Genomic DNA, 16,153 nt, shown 5'->3' on the forward strand with positions numbered 1-16,153 from the left:
GAACTGGGCAGCTCCTGGGGTTCTGTGGGCATTTGGGGAATAAAATCAGCTGTGTAACGTGGCCCTTTGCCACCCTGTAGGTGTGCCTGTTGGTGCATTCAGGCTCTTCTCCATCCCCGCCTTGCCACAGGCACCCTCAGGAGGCATCCTTGGGGCTGAGCTCTTGACCTTCAACTTGCTGTGCTGGAGGACCCTTCTGTTCCTGTCCGGCTGCATATGTCCATCCAGCTCTTCGTGGGCTTGGTTTTGGGGGCTGTGCGTTTCCCCTGGGTGATGCCCGGGGCGGGGATGCCTCGCAGAAGGCAGGGTTCGCCTCCATGCTGCGAGTTGGGCGGGCAGGTGGCTGTGTTGTCGGGAGAGGAGATGAAAAGATCCTCAGCTGGTATTTGTAGCTTCTGACTGCAGACATCAAGGACCTGTCAGTGGCAGAGCAAAAGGGGAGCAATACTATTTTTGGTTTGATCAGACTGTTTTCCCTCTCCCGGTACTGCAGGCTACAGCGGGTCTTACTAGACGTGAAGTGCTGCCAAACGCTCGCTCGGATTTACCTTTGCCTTGGTGCAGGTTGTTCACGAGGGGGAGAAGTGCTTTTTTTTAATTATAGAGGGAGTGTTTGTCGTCTCTTACGCTGGTAGAGACCTGGGGGCAAAGCTGACACGCAAAATGTATTTTGTCTTGGTTTAATGTTCTTTCAGACTGCTGGCGCCTCTCCTGCATCTCCCTGCCAGTCACCCGAGGCTTGTCCCACAGCTGCGGAGGGTCAGGCAGGTCTGCGTTTGGGAGCGGGGACCTCAGTGTCACAGAGAGGTACCACGAGATCTCCAAACTCTAGTCCTTGGTCTGCACCCTGGAGGAGAGAGCCAGAGCAGGAGGGGAGGGAATCCCTCCCTCCCAGGAGGGCAGGCAAGCTGCAAGCAGCACTGGGAGATGTCAGGTCCTCCAGTTGCCGAACAATTCCCCCTTTCTCCATCCATGCTGCTTCCTAACGTAGACAGAGATCAAATCAAAGACGGCAGGATTGTTTATTGAGGTGTTTGTTTGAAGCTGGACGGACAGGAGTCACGTTTCAAAACTGAGAGAGAGCTTTTTAGCTCTTTTCCTTCCTGCAAAATAGCAACCGCATCGCCGCGTGCCACAGGGATGTCAGGGTGAATCTGTTTCACTGACAACAAGATTGTTCTGTCTAGACGGGGAAGCGCTGCTGAACGGAGTGAGTCTGCAGAATAATTTAAAGCCAAAAGACTTTACAGACACTAAATTTAAAATAAAAACTGGCTTGGCACAGATGATGCTTGATGGATAGCTTGTGTGGGGGTGGGATGGCGGCTGGCTTTAAGACAGAGCTTGATGGTGGTGATTGACAGATGTCACTCAGCGTGACCTGGTGGCTGCTGACCTGTCACCTCTCCCAGACGAGTTCTTCCGCAGGAGTGGGTCCATCACGGCGTCCTGGTGGCCCTGTGGGGCTCCTCTGCAACACTTGGATCTGCCTTGAATGTTGTTGTTCCTCGGCAGCCTGCCCAGCCCTCGCCAGCCCCTCGGTGCCTTGTCCCTGCCTGTGCTGCTGGCGCTGCGGCCACCCCGCTGCCTGACCGCTGCTGAGGGAGGCAGGAGCAGGAGGGGTGGTGTTGGAGGGGCTGTGAGCCTCGCGTTCGCCATCTGCCTGCAGGGGCTGCCAGCCAGGGCTGGCTGAGGCGGAGAGATGTGGCGGTGCGATTGCAGCCCAGCTGGCATAAGGAATTTACTTTCTTCTGGCAGAAAAAGAAAGATGAAATATTAAAAGCATGGCTCAAAGGCCGGATATATATTTTTTTTTTTCCCCTTTCTGACGGGGCTTCTGCTCAGTGCTTCGGTGGTGTTCGGAGACAGCAGCCGGTCAGAGCAGGAGGGATGCCAGCCAGCTGGAGAGAGCAGGGAGTGGGGCTGAAGTAAGGGAGGAACAAGAGGCACATCTGAGGTGGGCTGATCTCTGGGCTCGGGGTGAATGCTGACACTTCAGCTCCACCACAGCCTTCAGGACTTGTGCTTTAGTGTCATTTGGCTCCTGTTCGATGGCAGGAAACAAAAACTCGTTGCTTGCCTCTGTCTCTCTAGAGGAGGGCGGTGCCCCTCTGAAGTTGGAGGACACCTTCATGTTGACCGCTGGCCTTGGATTAGGGAGGATGCAAGACAGGGAGGGAGCAGAGGGCTCCCTCCAGAGCAGTCCTGCTGGCTCCCAGCTGCCATTACTGGCATCCTGGTGTCCCCAAGAGTCCCTGGTGACTTTTTGCAGTGGTGATGGTATGAGGTTTCTCACAGGGCCCAGCTATTCCATTTTCTTCTGCTGAAGAACTGGGGGGCAGGCTGTCAAGGGAGAGAGCTGCTGTCGGGCAGCAAGGCACACCGACAGAGAGACGTGCTGGGTCCTAAACCCAGTAAAATCTGAGGCCTCCTGGGTTGGTGTTTTTTTTTCCCAAGCAGTCACCAGACTGTGTGTGCCTTCTCACAGCAATTCAGCCATCGGGCGGGCAGCAGGAACCGCATCCCAAACGGGTGTTCTTGCAGGGAGCGCAAGAGGAGAAATGACTGTGAGATACAGCACGGAGGGAGAACCAAGGTCTGCGCGTTTGCCAAGCGAGGAGCTGGAGGGAACCAGTTCAGGCTGTTCAAAGCTTTTCCTTCTGTTTCTTCCTTTGACATCTCTTTTCTGCTCTCCCTTTGTGTTAGCGGGTCTGGGCCAGATTTGGAGGTAATGTGGGAAAGGGAAGATGAAAGTTGAGCGTGGCAGGGGGTGGGCTTGGAGCAGACTTAACTTGACGCTTCGACAAGCGCTGTCAGCGAGTGCTGCTTGTTTGCTGATCAAGGATGTGCCCGAACGAAGCGTGCTGGGGAGACAGTCTCTCGCTCGGGCTCACAAAATGAGCAGTGAACTGGAGTTTGACCTCTACTCCAGCTCCTGCCTTGCCTCTTGACCCTTGGCTCACGTGTTGCCTCTGGCAGGACAAGGTGGGGACAGGCAGCAGAAGGGGACCCTGCTGTCCCCCTGCGCCCGCAGCCTTGCCTTCTGCCTTCCCCTGCCTGCCTCCCCGCTGCTGCTGCCGCCTCGTGAAAGACCCTGTGATTAATTACACTGCTCTGAGGCCTCCGAAAATTTATTTAGGGTTTTATGTTTGCTGCTGCTGCTTACACAATGGCAAATCTGCCGTGGCTGCGATCCAAGCAGGTGGCAGCTAATAGGTCAGTAAAGTGAATCGCACCATTAGAGCTGTCGAGCTGGGCTGCCGGGAGCCAGGCAGGTAGAGGGGAAAGCTGTGGAGAAGTCAAGACAGATCTGCTTTAGCAGAAATGCGTCTGGCTATGCTGGCTTGCAGGAAACTGCTCACTTCTCTGATAGCATCCACTGCTTTAGTAGATCAGTTTTTCCACTATAGTTTGTCTAGCTTAAGCTTTGTTCTCCCTGCATCCCGTGCTCTCCTAAAAAAAAAATAGTTTAATAGGACCTTTGGAAGTTATCATTGTGTTTGCCTTGGGGCGCACAGAAAAGCGGGGCTGGGGGAAGGGTCAGCTGAAGGAAATGGAGAGCTTCAAACCACAAAAAAAGCCACCGACCCCCCCACTCCCCGCCCAAATGCTGCAGAAATCAGCCCAAGCTGAAATAGCTAGGAGATTTAGAAACCTCTGCCTCTGAGCAGCTTGCTTCGTGCTGCTGTCGAAGGGTGGGATGGCATGCCTTAAGCGGATAAAACACCGTTGAACCTGCTTTTCAGAAGAAGAGAATGAGGCAGGTGTGACTCCCGCATCCTGCGCAGGGTCTCTGCTCCTGCCTGGAAGGGACCGCACTCGTTTGTGCGTGCTGCTGATCCACATGGAGCGGGAATCTCTTCCTGACGGCCTGGTGCAGAGCTGCCGGCTTTGTACCCCTTCCCAGAGGGAAGGGAAGTGGGAGCTGTGTTTTTGCGTGGCTGTGCCAGCAGGAAAAAAACTCCATCCAGTTTGCTTCGTGGAGTCAGTGACTCGCTCTGAGCCTGCTCTGGGCCGCTGTTGGGCTGGGGCAGCGGCATCACCGGGTGATGCACCACCGATGTGCGAGGGGGTGTGTGTGTGTGTGTGTGCGCTGCCGTCGTGTGCTCTGTATACGGTGCCTCTAGCAGGCTGCAGCCTCGCTGGAAAGGCAGCACAGATATCCTGGCTCCTCCTCTTTCCTCCCCGTCAGTGCCGTGCTGTTGGGTTTTGACGTTGCTGCAGAGATGGTTTGTAAGAAATTGAAGCAGATTGTGTTTATTCTATAAAACTTTGTAGGTATCTTGCGCTGGATGTCGCCTCCCAGTGCGCGGTGAGCACTTCAGCTTAAGGAATCATCACCAACACCATTATCTTTATTGCCAGTCCTGCCTGATACATCTGTTCGCTCTGGGATGGCCAAGACCAGTGGGTAAGCCAGACCTGCTACACATGTGTACTGTTTGGGAGAGAGCAGAGCTCACCCTCAGGAGCTGCTTGCAGGGTTCTCAACAGCAGGCTCAAGGGCTGCTTAAAAAGCATGGAATTAAAAGAGCTCCCGTGCAACCAGCCTTGGGAGTCCCTGGGCTTTTCCAGCACTTTGGGTACTGGCGCTTGAGTTCTTCTCCCCAGCTTGGGAGGGGTGGAAATTTGCAGTAATTTTGTGAGCCAAGGGCCCTGTTCTCCTTTCCCTGACCGGAGGCTGAGCCATTAAGCTGCACATCAAGTATTGCAAAACTCAGCGTTGAAACAGTGACTTTTGATGGACTACAACTTTACTGAGCGCAAGGTGGCTTTACTGAGCTGTCCCCCGCGTGAGCGAGCTCGTCCAGTATTCAGAGCCCTTTAGGGTAGAGCAGGGGTGCACGTTCCCAGCATGTGGTGCCCCCGGTCCTGTCATCCCCGAAGCAGCGGCCTGTGGCATCTGCGTAGGACGAAGCTGGGCTGGGAGCTTTGGTTCAGAGATCCTTGCCAGGGGTAGCGTCCTCCCCAGAGCTCAGATGGCTGTGGGAGCCAGGAGCCCTCGTCTCACCCAGGCCAGCTGCCTGGCTGCGTGCTGTCTCTGGCAAATAGCCCTTCTCCTTCCTCCTGCTGAATCGCTGGTACTGCTTTCCCCCTCTGTTTCAGGCGAGAGTGCCTCAAGGGGTCATCCCTGCGGTCTGTGAGGTGCTGGAGGTGTGGATCACAGCTGGCTTCTCACGGCTCTGCTGCTTGCATGAGCTGGTTTCTATCTGGCGTGTCTGGTGGCACCGCTGAGCTCTCCAAAATCACCCGGGCCCTGCAGATACAGCCTTGTTGGTGGCTTCCTTCTGGGAAAGGGAGTTAACTTTTTGGCTTAGAGTGTCTGGTGAGAAACAAGTCAGATACCACCGACTGCAACTGCTGCGTTGGGTCTTGCTGAAGGACAGAAGCAGTTGGAGAAATGTCCCCCTTCGCCACCGTCTCCAGGCAGAAGGGGCTTGTGAAGCCTGGCAGGAGAAGAGGAGCCCTCTGGTTAACAGGGGATCCCGGGGCTCCCAGCTCCAGGGTCTGCTGCCACCCTGGTGCCGCAAGAGCGGGGCTGGTCTGTGCCCCATCGGTGCCCTGTGCCCTCCTTGGGGCAGCCATGGGGTTACTGAGGAGCACAGTGGAGGCATTGCCCTCTGCTGCAGTCAGGAGAAGGGCTCTGAGCAGGCAACGGTGAAGGCAGAAAGCTGCCTCACAGCTCCCTTCTGAGGCCACGGGACTTGGGTAGAGAAAGTGACTTTTATAGAAATAAAGGAGACTTCCTTTTGGGTCAAGTGCTCTGGAAATGAATGATTTTGAGATGAAAGCCTTTTTTACTTGGGTAATACAGACTCACATTGCCTAGAGGGAAGTCTGCCTTGTGCTGGGGTATTTTTCCCTCTGGGGGGATTGTGATTGCTTTTGAAGATGAATTTTCAACATACAAAGGAGAAGGAGAAAGCTGAGAGAAAGAAAGGGCTTTAAAAAAATATCAGGGGTTCTCGTGGTCTGTTTTAATTTGTCAGCATGTCTCTCTTGCTTGTCATACCCCTGTTGGGTGCAGGGCTTGTTCCTTCTCTTCCCTTCATGATTTGCTCCCCTCTGGTGTCTTCGTCAATCCCTGTCTCTGGAATTTTTTTTCCGCTTTTTTTCCTTTCTAGGCCACTGGGTTTGTAGCCAGGGCTGCTTGGCGGAGCAGCTCCTCTGTGCTGCGTTGGGTGGGGATCACCTTGTGCGGTGGGCTGGGGGAGATGGCTGAGCCCCCTGAGGGTCTCAGCTAGAAGGGGACAGGGAGAGACCAGCTCTTGGCCTCGAGCCATGGCAGCAGCATGTGTGCTGGGAATAAGCCTCCAAACACACGGCCCTTCCCTGGCTGGCCCCCCGTGTGGGTTATCGCCCTCACCATGACTGTTGGGAAGAGATGTGCATCCCTCCCGTGCCCTTCAGATGCAGCGGGACGTGTCGGTCTGTCGGGCCCCTTGCCGTGGTACCCCTTGGTGCCGCGCTCAGGCGCTCCCCAGCCTGGACATAACCATCCCAGAGATCACTTGGGCCCGAGCTGTACCCAGGGCAGAGGCAGCAGAAGAGCGAGGTGAAGCCCTGTTTGAAAGAGGTGTGGAATGGACCCTTTCCTGTCCGTTGATCATCTGAGGGGTCTCTTTTGAAAACATGTTATGTCCCATGGACCGAAGGTCCCCAAAGCCTGTTCTGGCTATGGGAAGCATCAGAGTGTCTCGCTTCTCTGCTTTTTCCTGGTTTCTCCTTCCCTGCCTTGGAGGCATGAGATGCACGCAGGGCTCTTCGCTGCTGCTGCTTACTGTGAAATGCTGTAAAACCCAAGGATTGATTTCTCAATCAAAGGTGTCTGTTTGCTCCTTGGTCTGGGGCTTTAGTGCCTGCAAAGCCATCTTTCATTCCCCAGCGGTTTGATTTAAGATTTTTCAATCAACTGTTGTGCTTCAGAGCTTTGGGAGGGGAACCGGTTCGGTCAAGCCAATGCTGCTTGTGCTGGCTCACTGGTGGGCTTTGAACCAGAAACCAGACAGAGCCCTTGGGGGCTCTCGAGTCTCAGGAGAGACCTTTGCCTGTGCCTAGCTGTGAGGTAGGACAACACTGATCCAGGGGGCTTTGGAAAGCTGTGGGTCTTCCTCCTGTCCTGACAGTGAACCTGATTCAAGCGGGTCTGTGGTCCCCAGGCTTTGTGGATCGTAGGCTGAGGTTGCAGCATGTCCTTCAACAGATGCGAGAAAAACCTGAAGACTTCTTTTTTAAAGCAACACCACGTTCCCATCTGTGCTTCCCATATTTTCGTAGCAATCACAATGTTTGCTCCCCGTTTTCAAAGCATTGTACTCTGCTGTTCCACAAGGGCTGTAGAGCTGATGCAAGCCTTGCTGCTGAAATGCAGCTGTTCTGCGGAGGAACACGACAGCTTGGGGTAGAAAGGATTGCTGCTGCCGCTGCCTGTGATTGCTCTCCTGCAGAGATTGCTGGTGGTGACCTGAGCTGGGAGAGCTGGGGCTGCAGCTCCCGCCTTGGCCTCTGCCTGCTTCGTCATCTCGGGTCAGTTGCTGCCACTGTGTAACCTCAGCTTTCCCCTTGCTAGAGGGTGAATGACATGGAAAGCCCTTTCCAAAGACTGGAGCTGGGGTTGCTTTGCAGCCCTGGGAGGTGCAGGTGGAGGTTAGAGTGGAGCGAAGGGGAGGGCTGGTGAAATGCAGGTGACTTCTGGTTCTAATTGTATGCAGCAGCTTTATCTGGAAGGAGCTGAAGGAAGCGTATCAAGGATGTCTCGGCTATTCAAGTGAGAAATCAAATTAAACTTTGCATCAAATAGCAGAGCTGCTCTGTGCTAGGAGTTATGTCAAATTCATTAAAGGTTTCTACACGCCAGCCCCCCAGGAGTTAGTGGAGAGAAAAATCAGTGCTCTGTGTCAGGGGGCTGTGTTTGCCTGCTCACCTGGATGTGTTAATGATGTGGGTAGAGGAAGAGGGGACGATTGCTGTAACCTTCAAGATACCTGCGTGTGTGGAGCGGGACGCTGACTCCACAGCAGTGCTAGTTCTGTGTGCCCCTGAGAGCGAGCTGGGATGTGTGTCCCTCAGCCTGCACCAAGGCGTGCTAGGTGAGGACCGGGGACAATAGCCCCAGTGAGCTGGAGGTGTGGAAAACTTGTCCCAGTTGCCTGTCTCCTGATCTCCCATTAACAGGCTGGGAGATGGAGACCCTTGAGAACCCTGGGGTGTCTGGGAGGCGGATGGGAGTAATCTGAAGGAGATCAACATACCAGCATCACACAGAAGTGTGTGTTCAGACTTCTCGTCAGACACGAGTCCACGCTTGCTCCAGGCAAGGAAAAGATCTGGACAACACGTTGCTCCCTCCATGGGGACAGATTGTTCGGGGGCTGGATGGAGCACAGACTTGGCATGAGAGAGCCTGCAGCCAGGAGGAAGCTGCTAGCGCGGTGGCAGGAGAGTCGTCTGCCGGGAATCTGTGATGCCATGGGAGCTTGGCTGCAAAATGATTTCCCCACACAGCACTCCAGAGGCTCTGAGAGCTCCCAGGTGACAAAAGTGCATCCCTATCTGCTTCTCACCAGCATGCCAAAGAGCTGGCAGCCGTCAGGAGGAAGAGGAGGAGAGGAACACTGAACTTCATCCACTGAAAATGCTGAATGCCAAAGTTTTCTCTGGCTCATGTGCTAAGGCCCAGGCTTGACTAATGCTATCTTATTTGGGTTTTTTTTTTTCACCCCTGGTGCAGTAGTGCATTGCCTTAGAAGCACTCAAGTGCTAGCTTGATATTTAAAAGCCATTTGCAATACTGCTGCTCTGCTGGCAGGAGCAGTCAGTCTGGCCCTGGGATGTACCTATCCTGGTGTTGGAGCAGGACAACCCGAGAACAGGCAGGGATGAGTCTCCTTGGGTGTCCTGCCTACTGCTAGGTCTGGATTAGAGCTCTCCAGCCAAGAAAATGTCTTTCCTCCCTCCTTTTCTGTTGACTTGTACGAATTTTTAGGAATTTAAGATGCTAAACCTCAATTAGGCAACACTTATTAATTTCCGAGATGTAATTTATTTACAGAGTGTTCCCATTCACAGCAGCAAGCGCCGCTAATTGCTGTAGTTTGCTTTCCAGCCTAGGATTTGGGAGACTTGAAAAGCCTGTGAATGTGGCTGCCAGGCAGGCAGGGCTGGCTCAGGGAGGGGGGGGCATGACTCTGACCCAGGCACCCTGGCTTTTGCTCAAAGCAGTCCCTGTCCTAGGGCATGGGAACAGGCCAGAGAGCCGGAATGCCTGTCCCCTCTTTGTGGCTGTATTGACCTAACCATCCTGCGGTGCCTTTTGCTGTCTCTGCTCTTCAGCTTCGTCCGTTTGCCCCCAGTGTGATGCGAGTATCCTCATCCTGCTCCAGTGTTGCTGCAAGGCTGAACAAGCCGCCTCTCTGTGTAGATCTGGAGGCAGAGCTGCAGAAAATCAACGGGGCCAAGAGAAAATGAGGTACTACATGCTTGTCCTTCAAGCTGCCAGCACAGGGGATGGCATCTTTGCAGTGTGATGGCTCAAGGCTGGTTTTGCTTTCTTCTCTCTCTGGCACGGGGCTGCGGCGATGCTGTACCGAAGCTTGGCTGACAAGCGAAGCCCCGTGACTAATTCCTCCAAAGCAGGCTGTGCCATTTACCTGCGAGACACCAGCATGAGGTGGGCTATGGGGCAAAGCTGCCCCCCAGCTCTGTGCTCCGAGAGCACCCAGGCAGACACAGGGGGGACTTCAGTGGCTGCAGTCCCCCACCCTAATTTATCTCCGTTTATGAGAACCGGTGGCAGCTGGGGCTGGGTTGTGACAAGGGGAGGGGAGCAGCCCCCTGTGTTTTGGGGAAGGAGAAGCTCCCTTTTCTCCTGTCGATAGATCAGTGGATTGTTTCTTGCCATCTAGCTCAGAAACATCTTTTAGGAGAGTCTCCCAGGTGTCTCTCCGGGGAGAGAAGGAGATTGATCGAAATACCTCATCCAGACTCAAACCACTGGCTTCACCTTGTGGTGCTTCCCAAGGACCACTTGAAAAGGGCAAACCAGAGCTGCTCCCCTTCCCCTCGCACAGGGCTGGGGGCTGCTGGGCGCGAGTGGGTTTGTGTAGGACCCGTGATGAGGTCCATGTCTTGGTTCAGCTCCAGAGGCGCTGCTGTAACCCTGGTGTTTCATGCAGACTTGGACAAATTACTGCAAAAATAGCCCTGTCTTATCTTCTGTCAGGCCTCATCTTCCTAACTGGGTACCCAGCTCAGCCTGCTAATGAAGCAATTGTTCTACACAATGGATTTAGCCATCAGCCATCATCTCCAGTTGAGCTTGATCTATAATGCCTGTTTGTAGGCACGGGAAGTGTTCAGCGCTCCCAGGAGCGGGTGGTGTGTGAAGTCGGGATTTATTAGCCATCTGGCATGCTGCTGGGCCGTTTGTTACTGAGGATCTTGCAGGGAGAGCCTCTGATGCTCCCGTGAACTCTGTGCTGTAGGGAGAATCAGAATAATTTCTGGGAGCACGTGACAGGGAGTCTTGGCTTCTCACGTGCCTAAAAACAGTGAGTCTGGCCCACTGCCTGCCTGCTGTGATGTTCCTCTTGAACACCCTGGTCCAGGTATCCATGGAGAAGTGTGACTTGCTATTTCCTGGGCTGAGCGTGCCAGGATGCCTCCAGAGGGGCTTCTGGTTTCGTTGCTTAAGCCTGACCTCTTCCTTGTGCATTTGGCGATGGCCTCATGATGTGGTGAGCAGGGGCTGCGGGCAAGGTGCCTTCTCTCTCCATGGCTGACCTGTGGAGCAGGAATCCGGCCCTGGAGCATCCCCTGCCCTTTGCAGGGCTTGTGTTCAGACGTTGAGCCGGGCAGCTCCGGAAAATGAAATGCAAATGAAATGGAAAGCTGAGGGACAAGGGGGCTGCTGCCATCTTCACTTCTGAACTCTGCTGCCTGCAGGAGAATCGTATTCTGGCTGTTGCTTGTGTTCTTCTTCCCTGCTCAGCCTGGGCAATGCACTGCCAAGATAAAGGCAGGCAATTTCCTCGGCTCGCGCCGAGATCTTATTATGCATTTCCATGAGGCAAAAAGGGAGGAGGGAGCAGCCCAAGCCTTCCGGAGTTGAGGTGCTGCAGAGTTGTACAGCACAATAACCCTGCCAGCCCTCGGGGAAGCAGGGCTGGCCTTCAGCAGGCGGGGTGGGCTGAGGAAGGGTTACCCAGCCTCTAGGAAGCAGGGTTAACGACCCGGAGCCAGGGTGCTGGCCTTCTGCCACCTCCTGGCCCATGCAGGAGGCTGAAGAGCAAGGGCTGTGAATGCAGATGAGTTGGTGGGGAGATCAGGTTGGATGTCAGGGTCTAGCAGGTGGGTGGAGTGCAGGGTGTTTGCCTCTTTTTTTTTTTTTTTTTTTTTTTTTCCCCCCTTTTCTCCCTGGTTTGAGTTGTTATCTGGGTGAACAAGCAATGCAGAGCATGCTCTCCTGTGAGATGGTGGCAGTGGGTGGTGGTGAAGGCGGCTGGACGTATGGGCCAAGGGGTGATGGGGAAGTGTCCTGTGTTGTTTGCAGAGAGTCTTGGAGATAGCTGGATAAGGTCTTCATCATTTCTCACGTAGGGACCTACTCAGCACTCCCTCCCCACCCTTGCCTCTCCATCATCCCCGTTCTGCAGGGCTGCATGGTCCCAGTCTCACCTGATCCCACAGCCTTCGGCCAAGTTGTGTCCTGACCGCGGTCCCTGGCATGTCTCCCATGCCTGAGAGCTGCTTCTGGGCTGTCAGACCCTCTGAAATCACCCAGGAGGCAAGTGCACGTAACCTCAGTCAGGAGCTGGTTTCCTGGCCGGGACTGAGGATCGTGCTGCCTGTTCAAGCGAAGGGACGTTTCCCTGGCAAAGGGCTGGTCGTGGACCACAGTTTTGCTGCTTCTTAATGCAGTGGTAGGGAAATCACCTTTAAATACTGGTAGCTAATGAAAAAGCTTCTCTGAAGACCATTGTGGCTTGCAGGAATAAGTGCCTGCGCTGTTAGGGTTGCGTTTAAAACCTCTAGCCCCTGTGGCGTTCAGCAGCTTAAGCTGTGTGCGTAATAACCCCCTGAAATATAAGATGGTAGCAAGAACGTGCGAGGTTGGAATAAACTGAAATGAAAGGAGCAAGGGGGCTGGTTCCTAATGGTGCTGAGCTGTCCTGCGCGTCACGGTAGGACTCCTTCCCTGGGGAACCGGGCTGGCGGGAGGTCTGGGCTGAGCTAATGAGCGAGGGCTGGGCGTGTGATTAGTGTTTTACAGCTGCCTCCCCGTGGTCTTATTACGGGGTTAGTCATTGTGAATGTCAGTCTGATCAGAAAAGATGACGGCTGCCCCGAAATCGTTAGCGCTTGCCATGCCACGAGTACGAGTTCATCCCTTCTGCTCTTCTGCTGGTGGGTGTATGGGTGCATGGGGAAGCGGATTTCATGCGTAGGGCCCATCCCTGTAGAGCTTACTGAGGTGGGCAGGCCTGGGCTTGAAGCCCAAGCCCGTACCGTGCCGGCTAATGGCGCTGCTTCATCGCGAGGAAATGAGGAGAGTCGCTGGTGCAGGGATGTTTGGGGGAAGCCATGGAGACCAGGGTTGCCCAGGTCAGGATGGAGGAGCTGGGAGACGTCACGGGTCCTGGCTAGCAGCGGAAAGGGAGAACAAACGATGCTGCGGCTGCTAGCCCGTGTCAGCCTGTGATGGGAGCCCGGAGGGGGCTTCAGGAGGCGGCAGCGTCCCCCCTGCAGTGACCTCGGGCACAGGGAGCAGCGGGAGGCTGCGAGCGCTGGAGCCGCATCTCTGCCTTCGAGCGCAGCGCTGTGTCCTGACAAACTGCTGGCTGCAAGGAGGGTGCTCCGTGACTCCTGCTCCTTGCTGAACGCGAAGGGAGACGAGGGTGACCGCCTCCTCCCCGCCTGCTGGGAGGCTGTGAACTCTGTGCTGGGTGAAGGCGGCACGCAGACGGCTCCGCTCTCCCTCGCCCGGGCTCTGGCTGGCTGGGCTGCAGGTGGCCAGGCTGGGATCTGACCTGCCTCGGGGGATGCTGCTCTGTCCTGTCCTGCCAGGGCCCCAAGGTGAGACACAAGCACACGTGTCCAGCGGCACCCGCTGCTGACGAGTCCCTGCCTTCTCCTTGGCCCCTGTCACCACGAGCTGTGGGTGAGCGAAGCCAGCGAGCGTGTTGGGAAGCCGGGAAACCTGCTGTGCTTTTAGGGAATGGCGCTGTCTGGAAACTGCCTCACGTGCCGGAGAAGCCTGGGTCTGGGACAGAAGCATGCTTTAGGTGAACTGCTTTTGTTGGCTTGTTAGATACGTAATTCATGCCCTTGTGCACGCTGGGGGTGCATAAAGCCAGATCCGGATGGTTTATTCATCAGTGGCGCTCGGTTCCCTCAGGCCGTGCCCTGTCCCTTCCCTCCCCGTGGCACGTCTCTGCCGCAAGATGGAAGCAAGGTGTGGGGAGGGTTACGTTAGCTTTGCAGTCTGGCCAGCTCTGGTGGCTGTGTCCCTCCACGTTGTGCTGGGAGAAGGGATGTGAGGCTGGAGACGTGTTTGCTTCCATCCCCCAGCCCCAGGGAGACGTCCTGGCTGCCAGCCCAGCCCTCGGCATCGCAGGGACGGCCAAGGCAGAGCCTTCCCCAGGCACATCCTTGGCAGCAGCCAAGGCATGGCCCCGAATATACCCTCTCTCCTCCGCACTAATCCCATTCAGACCCTGTCCTCCACTTCTCCCCGGCGAGGCTGCAGGCGTGAAAGACCGGCTGCTTCGTTTAGGGCTGAATAGATTAGCTCTGGCCCCCGGGAGCCGCTCGCTCCGCTCGCACTCAGATAAGCGGGGCCGTGTCCTCCCGGCTGTCGGACTCCTCGGCAGCTGGCGGAGCTGTGATTAGCCTCGATTTATGCAGGCTGTTAAACAAACACCTGCAAGGTTCAGGGACAGAGAAGCCAAGTCATTTCTGCAAGGAAATAGTCATGTTGCATTAAACTGAGAATGTTGTCCTCCTCTCCTTTCTTTTTTTTTTTTTTTTTGGTGATGCCTCTTAGAGCTCTGAGACATCTCTAGTCCCTGTGAAATTTGTAGGAGCATGAGCCAGAGAGATTGCTGCGAGCAGCAGTGACTCTAATATTGTGTGATATTCTTGCAGCACTGGGCTGATTGCTGTGGGCATGAGCGCGGTTGTGACTTCTGGGGTTGCTGCTCTAGCTGACAATTTCTAAACTTGTTCTGCTCTTATTGCTTTCTCTGCTGTTTGCAATTCTCTGTAGCTCACCCCTAATCTCCTGCAATAGACCCGTCGTTATTGCCAGCGGTAGGATGGGGCACCACGATGTCGGAATCTATTGGAGTGTTAATAAAAGGGCTTAATGTAGAGAAAAGGAAATCCTGCTCCTCCAGAGACCTTGCCAAAGAATCTCATCTAATTAACCTCGGAGGTGATCGCTTACAGCGGTGTTGTGTGCCAGCAAAGAGCCCCAAAATAGTCTCCATCCAAATGCAGCTCGAAGGCAGGCAGCTTTCCCCCTTGGAAAGCCCGACCAGACCTGCAGCCGAGAAGGGCCAGAGCAGAACCAGGCTGCAGTGGCATCACCCATCCAGAAGTTTGACTCCAATTGCAGGGACATCGTTGCGTATGGATGCATATGTTTTGTCCCCGGGGGAGCCCCGAGCCCTGGAGGAGGCTGAAGGGCTTGGTCTGCGAATGGCAGCACCTTGGCAGTGGACCCGCCTCGTCTGCCGCCCCGGGGAGGGCTGTACGCTTGCGCATGGGAGGTGGATGGATTTCTTCCTCCCTGGCCACTTTCTTCCAGTCCTAAGGGAATTCTTTCAGTGAAAGCCTTCGCTTGCTTCTTCGCAGGTAACTGGAGAAATCCCATCCTCCCAGCTAAAGGACGTGTCAGTAATACCACCACTGTAACACAGCCCCTTCCTTGTGCCCACGTGAAGGTGAGATCTGCAGCGACCGAGCAACCTGCTGGTCCCTCCTCCATCCTCCGCTCTTGTCTCCGCTGTGCCCCAGGATGGTCTTTCTACCCTTATTTTTGCAACCAGTTGGCCAAGTCCTTTTCATATAGAGAAGGAAAAAAAGAAAGTACCTCTGGGATTTACTGCGGATACAAGCAACTGGCAGCAAAGCTCAGGCCTTCGGCCCCGTGGCCCCTTGAGCAAATAACCTGGCAGAGTGGAGGCACGTGCCCGTCCTCCCCGCTGACCATCTCCTCTGGGAAAACGGACCTGCTTCTCAGGGGAGCTGTGAAGAGCTTGGTGCAGCCAAGAGGGTAGAAGGTGGAGTCCCATGGGGTGAATTTGGGGGTTGGAGAGTTGCTTTCCACTTAAATTGCCTAAATTGAGTATTTCCTCCCTCATGTTTTTTTTTTTTTTCTTCTAAGGCACTGGGGTTCCCCTTGGCCTTGGAGAAAATGTGCTGGTGTGGGATCCGTTTCTCTCCTAAAGTCTCACAGCAATCCTGCCTGTAATTTGGGGTCTTTTACGTAACTGAAAATAGCTGCAGTGTTTGTAGCTCTGCAGTAACTGTTCGTTACTCTTATTGTGCTTGTGTTTTGTGTTGGTTTGTAGACACGTTTCTAAAATTCCTGCTCCTTCTCAGCAGTATTTTGGTCCTGCTGCTGCTTTACTCTCTGGTTAATTACCCCTTCCTTGCTGAGGGCTTCACTAAGCTGGTTGGAAGCGTTACACTTGTACCCTGTGGTAGATCCTAGTACGGAGTCCCTTGGGACTATTAAATGAACCAAGCTCTTTATTAACCACTATCTGCAGAGGAGATGGATCAGTGACCAGTCTTCTGGCTCCAGGTACCCATCCCAAGTTGGCAAAGCCTCCTCAAATGGTCCCTTTCCTGCACCCACTGCTTCTCTGATGGATCCAAACGCCCCAGCTTCTCCGACACCTGGTCTCTGCCCTCCTTGGGGTTTGTGTGAGGAGCTCACGGCAGGATGAAGCGGGGAGGTCTGGATGGCTCCTCTTGCAAACGGTTCACACCGTAGCCTAGGCCTGGCAGGCCTTCCCCAGCAGGCATGGCATGTGCCGGCAGGTCAGGGCTTTCAGCTGTGATTTTATTTTTTTCGTTTTTAACGTCTTTATCTTATTCTCCTAACGATGCTTCCTTGTTTTTCACAAGGAGTCCAAAGCATGTG

The 16,153-nt window shown here is 54.7% G+C and overlaps 1 protein-coding gene across 4 annotated transcripts in view; it reads left to right on the forward strand.

Moving 5' to 3' along the window:
* Positions 1-16,153, forward strand: part of SUDS3 (SIN3A corepressor complex component SDS3) — a 68,079-nt gene that overhangs the window by 37,077 nt on the left and 14,849 nt on the right. The window contains exon 13 of one of the 4 annotated variants that reach the window (XM_086473951.1): positions 14,857-14,884. The exons of 2 other annotated variants lie outside the window; for them this stretch is intronic. The gene's annotated coding sequence lies outside the window, so the exon portion shown is untranslated. Of the gene's footprint in view, positions 1-695; positions 1,039-14,856; positions 14,885-16,153 lie in introns of those variants that run through there. One more of the 4 variants, XM_086473949.1, reaches the window with a different exon arrangement.

This window comes from Leptosomus discolor, chromosome 16, assembly GCF_034619465.1.
Source record: "Leptosomus discolor isolate bLepDis1 chromosome 16, bLepDis1.hap2, whole genome shotgun sequence".
In the NCBI taxonomy this organism is placed as follows: Eukaryota; Metazoa; Chordata; class Aves; order Leptosomiformes; family Leptosomidae; genus Leptosomus; species Leptosomus discolor.